The sequence below is a fragment of the Lampetra fluviatilis genome, chromosome 47 (genome assembly GCF_964198595.1).
Source record: "Lampetra fluviatilis chromosome 47, kcLamFluv1.1, whole genome shotgun sequence".
In the NCBI taxonomy this organism is placed as follows: domain Eukaryota; kingdom Metazoa; phylum Chordata; class Hyperoartia; order Petromyzontiformes; family Petromyzontidae; genus Lampetra; species Lampetra fluviatilis.
This window is the reverse complement of record NC_136321.1, coordinates 610,991-616,990: the sequence shown is the minus strand read 5'-3', so window position 1 is coordinate 616,990 and position 6,000 is coordinate 610,991.

Below are 6,000 nucleotides of genomic sequence, written 5' to 3'. Positions count from 1 at the left end.
AACATCTCGATAAGAAGCTATGTACAGCCCGACGAACAACACAATAAAAGCGATTTCCAGAAAATGAACGCGCCCAGCGTCTCTGTGACTAAACGCAGTGACGAGGCGCTCCAGCTTCCTCGACTCCTCACGTGGTAGGTCATAAAAAGTAGCGCGACCTGGCGCGAGTCCGTCTGGCCGGTCCGTCATATGGGACGGGACGCTGACGACCGTCCGGTGGCTCCGGCTGCTCTAGACGGCGCGGATCGGGCCTGAAAGGACCGGCCCCGCCGCGAAGATCCGGCCGCCGGTGGTCGGCAGCTGTCAGTTCCGAGACACCTGGGAGGAGATCAGGCGGAAACATGTGAGGATCAGGCAGAGACATTTCCCCCTTTGGGTCGTCGGTCACGTCACATGTTCGGCCCTCACGACACAAGAGGAGGCCATATGGAGGCGAGAACGGTTTCAGTCGGGAGGGGTGGACGTACCACCGTCGCTTTCCCCATTTTATCTGAACGCACTGGGGGCGTGCAACACGCACGACCTCCACGGGTCCCCGCCATGGCTTCAACAATTTAGGCGACGTAGCCAAAGGTGCCTGAGGGCAATGCAGCCAGGCCCTGTCACCTGATTTCCAGTCGTGCACGGACACCTTCCGTGCACGCAACCGCTCGTTTGCAATTTGGCGAGCCCGCGAATTAAGCCGTGCGGCCTCCCTCGCCTCTGTCAGCTTATGAATATTAAATTTAATATGTTCTGCCAATTTTGAATTAGTTCGTGGTGCGGCCAGGCCAAGCTGTGTTTCCATGGGCGGGTCGGCTTCCCGACCGTACATCAGATAGAATGGGGAAAATCCCGTCGCTGCATGGGGGGCCATTCTATACGTGGCGAGGACCCCCGGGACCTGCAGGTCCCAATCAACATGTGCCTCACACACCTGCTGGCACAGCATAGAAGTCAAAGTCTTGTGAAGTCTCTCCACCATCCCGTCCGTCTGCGGGTGGTACGGGGAGGTACGCACCTTCTTAGTACCCAACAGATCGCACACCTCTTGCAGCAATTTAATTGAAAAATGTTTCCCTTGGTCGGTCAGCAAGCGTTCGGGAGCCCCCTTGTCCAGGACGTAGCCCTGGACAAAGGCGTCCGTCACAGCCGCCGCCGACTGGTTGGCGAGTGGCCACGCCATAGGCCACCGGGTAAAATATTCGACTCCCACCAACAGGTACTTATTACCCCTAGGCGTGACTGGAAAAGGCCCCAGAATATCGAGCGCAACGAGCTCGTTAGTGCGCGAGACTTGAATAGATTGCAGCGGTGGATTAGCTGCCACGGGCGGTGGTTTCCGTCTGGCGCACTCAACGCATCCCTTCAGAATATTCACCACGTCACTCCCCATCCCCGGCCAATAATAGTCACGCTGAAGCAGGGCAAGCGTTTTGTTTACTCCCAAATGCAAGAGGCGTTCGTGTGCGGCCAAGACAACTTTCCCCCTCACAGCGGAAGGCACCACAAGTGTGTGCCGCCGGGACAAACTGTCCCATCTCATTAACATGCCTTGCTTAAGTACGTAGGAGCCAGTTCGCTCCTGGTCCTCTTTGGGACCCCCCACCCTGCGGCGCAATGCTAGCAGGGAGCTGTACGCCATTTGGAGACGGCCCCACTCACTCAGCGACAGTGAGAGCAGCGAGTCCTGACCCTGAGAGGTAGCGGGGACATCCCCGATTGGTGCGCCCGCGGTCGCAGCCAATGCCCCCATATCTTCCACAACCGGCGGTTTACAGCGCGCCGATCCCGATAGACACGCACATTTATGACAAGGCAACAATCGCGACAGGGCATCGGCATTTGTGTGTCGCAACCCCTTACGGTATGTAGTCGTGAACTGATAGTCCTGGAGGACTTCCAACCACCGTGACAATTGGCCCGAGGGTTGGGCGACCCTCAATGAATACTGTAGCGCCGCGTGGTCCGTCCGGACCGTAAAGTGACGACCATAGAGATACGGTCTGAATTGTTGTACAAAAAAACAATGGCAAGCAGCTCGCGACGGGTGACGCAGTAGCGCTGCTCCGCCGGTGACAACACCCTGCTACCATAAGCGACCACCCTTTCGACTCCCCCAACGACTTGGGATAGCACCCCCCCAATGCCCGTGTTGCTAGCATCCGTATCTAGCAAGAAGGAACTCGCAAAATCCGGATAGCGCAAGGGTGGGGCACCCACCAAGGCGTCCCGGAGGGAGCAGAACGCGGCCTCCTCCTCCGGTCCCCATCGGAACTTCACTCCTTTTGCCGTTAGAGCGTGCAAGGGTTTTGCAATCGTGGCGAAGTGCTCAACGAATCGGCGGTAATAAGAAGCAAAACCGATGAAACTGCGCACGTCCGAAACTGACGTGGGTGTCGGCCATGAACTGACACAGTCCGTCTTCGCGGGATCGGTAGAAATCCCCGAAGAGTCGACAATGTGACCCAAGTATCTAACGGACTTACGAAAAAGGTGGCATTTGGCCGGTTTAAATTTTAATTTAGCCGATCGCATTCGTAAGAACACCCCTCTCAATCGCTGGAGGTGTTCCTCAAATGTTTTACTGAAAACAATGACATCGTCAAGGTAAATCAAGCACGTCTCCCATTGCAAGCCCGACAAAACCAACTCCATAAGGCGCTGAAACGTCGCTGGAGAGGAGTGAAGTCCCATGGGTAACCGGTTAAACTGGAACAGGCCCCCTGGAGTCCGAAATGCTGTCTTAGGTTTAGACTCTTCGTCGAGTGGCAACTGCCAGAATCCCAATAATAAATCAAGAGTCGAAAAATATCGCGCACCAGACAATGCATCGAGGGACTCGTCCATCCTGGGGAGCGGATACGCGTCAGCCACAGAGATCTTATTCAGGCGACGGAAATCTACGCAAAATCGCAAGGACCCGTCCTGCTTCTTAACCAGCACAATAGGTGCTCCCCAAGGACTGGAGGAAGGCGAAATAATGTCGGCTTCTAGCATATCGTTAACAGCCGACTGAACATGTTCCTTCTCAGCAGGACTCAGTCGGAAGGGATTTAGCCTGACCGGTGCCGCATCGCCCGTTTCAATGTGGTGGCGTAACAAATCCGTGCACCCAATGTCATACTTATGTTTACTGAACACATCAGAAAATTCCATTAGCAACTCGCGCAGCGCACCCAACTGTACCGCTGACAAATCGTCCGAGTCCGCGCACAGCGAATGGACCCATTCAAGGTCCTCCCTCGGTTCAATGTTCTGCGTGGGGCTCGGATCAACCTGCGCAACCAGCCGCTCATCCGCAGGGACCCGTGCCGCGTGAGCTAGCACGGTGCCCTGCTGAATGACGGCTGGCCGCGACCCAGCGTTTAAAACCATCACAACGGATCCTTGTCAGCCCGAACCAAAGTGTGAGCCACCGACAAATCGACACCCCCGACAGCCCTGTTAGAAGGACCCAAAAGCATGCCTTGTTCCGAAGTCTCCCCCACCCATGGTTTCCGCAACCGGAGGGGAATTAACATCTGTGAACCCGGGGGCACGTGCACGGTCTGTGTCGCCAACGCTTGTATCGTAGCGCACGCCGTCCGAATTTCAGTAGGGTTCGTCAAAAATGAAATACGGCGACCCGATGGTAGTTCAATGCAAAGCTGATCGATGAGAATTTTAATGGGCATTTTAGCCAAAAAATCAGTGCCCAATAGACAAGGAACCGCCAAAGAAGACGAAACGAAAACGGGTCCCGACAATTTGATATCTCCAATGCAAATGGACGCCCTAATCTGACCGATAATGCCCAACGATCCCCCATTAGCGGCGTAAAATGGCACATCCACTGGGAGCAGCGGACGGCATTGGACGGGGAGAATGTTGTAAATGAGGTCCGATATAATAGTCGCCGACGCCCCCGTGTCCACTAACACCCTGACCTCGACCCCATCAATAGATCCCGTAACGACGGATGAACCCGCTGAAGCAGCCACAATTCTGTGCCCCAACTCCGACCATTCAATGTCTCCCCGGTCCCGGCCGAACCCCCCTCGCCGAACCGAATCCCCGAACCCTAACCGGCCCTCCTCCGCCGCAACGCGACGGCCCATGTGTGTCGAGTATGTAGGCTGAGCATGCGAGGTGCCGCGACTTGCCGGGGTTTGTAGGGATGACTTGGGGCCTTGGTCGTCGTCCAGCCGAGATCCCATGGCGCGCTGACGTGGAGCGCGTCAACCGGACGCCACGTGGCCCCGGAAGCCGCAGTTATAACACGTGATGAGGGTCGTTGTAGATCTCGGTTGCTCCGGCTTGCGGCCCGATCGCAGAGGCGAACGACCCCCCGACCTCCAGTCCCCTGGTCGTCCCGCGGTGAACGCCTCCTCTCGTGGGCTGACGACTTGGGGTTCGGTGACCACCGGACCCGGAGCTGATGCCACGGCAGCGTTGCAGACGACCCCCTGTTTGCGTTGAAGGACCTCGTGCGCTTGTATACTCGTAGCGACCCGCAAGGAAGAAATATCGATCTCGTCGGCCGTGTTGATGGGGACCCCCAGGTCCTGCGCCAACTTAAGCAGCTGCTCCAAAACCATCGCATCTTGGCCCTCCTCGTCCATACGAGGGAATGCGGCATCGGCGAGAGCCAGCAATGCCGTGCGATAGGCGAGCGCGGTCTCCGTGTCTGCCTTCCGCCTTGCATAAAAATGATGGCGACACGCCGAGGGAGGTCCGTAGACCTTGGCCATGAGACCCAGCGCAGCCTTAAGCGTGGAGCGGTCCAACCTCCGTGCGGACGTGAAGGCCGCGAGCGCGTTGTCGTCCAACATGGCAGGCAGTGCCCGCAGCGCCGTAGCGTCGGACCAGGCGGACATCTCCTGATGCGCCAAAAACCTGCGCTGAAATTGGCCCCAGTCCCCGCCTTCCGCCTTGAAGGCTGACAATGTGGGAAGGCGCTGTTGAAAGATGAAGTCGTCCTCTGCCTCGTGGTTCCTCTCCGCCGCCCCGTCGGTGTGTAAGATGGCGGCCCCAGTGGCGGGTGTCTGATGGCGGTCTGCAGCGCGCGTTGATGACGTAAGCGGGCGCGCTTGGAGAACCGCCGCCACGTGGCAGTCGCCGTTCCCGCCAAAAGTCGGCGCAGATGAAATGGCGGGAATCGCCAAGTCATTTTGGCGGGAATCTGCGGGGCGACCCTGTAGAATGTCCGCCGCCGTCCCCGCTCCTGCCGACGAGCTGATTTCCGCCAGGATGGACGCGGCGGCGAGCAGCAGCTCCGCCAGACGGGAGTGCGCCTCGCGGAGCACGGCATCGGTCCCCAGTCGCTCGCCCGGCGCCGTCGGCGGATCCTGCAGCGTGGGCAATTCTTCGTCCTCACCCCCCGATACCAGCTGGCCCGAGTCGTCAAGGTTATCCTCGCGGTCAATCCCGTGGGTCCGACTGGTCTTCCTTGTATCTATGCTTGGAAGACTGTTTCACTTCTGACGCCAGTTGAAGTATTGGAAATGACGGCAGGAAACTCCTTGACGGGTAACACACTTTTTATTAAATCTTGACTTGTCACAATACAACGTGTGGTCTCTATTCTTCTGACTACTTGTCACGATACAACGTGTGGTCTCTATTCTCTGACTGCACACTTCACTTAGCTCGTGTAGACTCTATGCCTCTGGCTACACACGCATCACTCGTCTCGTGTAGACCCTATGCCTCTGGCTACACACGCATCACTCGTCTCGTGTAGACCCTATGCCTCTGGCTACACACGCATCACTCGTCTCGTGTAGACCCTATGCCTCTGGCTACACACGCATCACTCGTCTCGTGTAGACCCTATGCCTCTGGCTACACATACTGCATGCTCACACTGCATGCTCACCCTACACTCCGCCTCTGGGTTACACAGAGTCCCGGTCCCCACAGGACAGCGGGACTGGGTACCACAGGGCCCTATCTCTTCCTCTCCGTCTTCAGTCTTCGCTGGTTACACTCTCCCCGTGCGCCTGTGTGCATCACCTTATATAGTCCCTGCTCACGGGA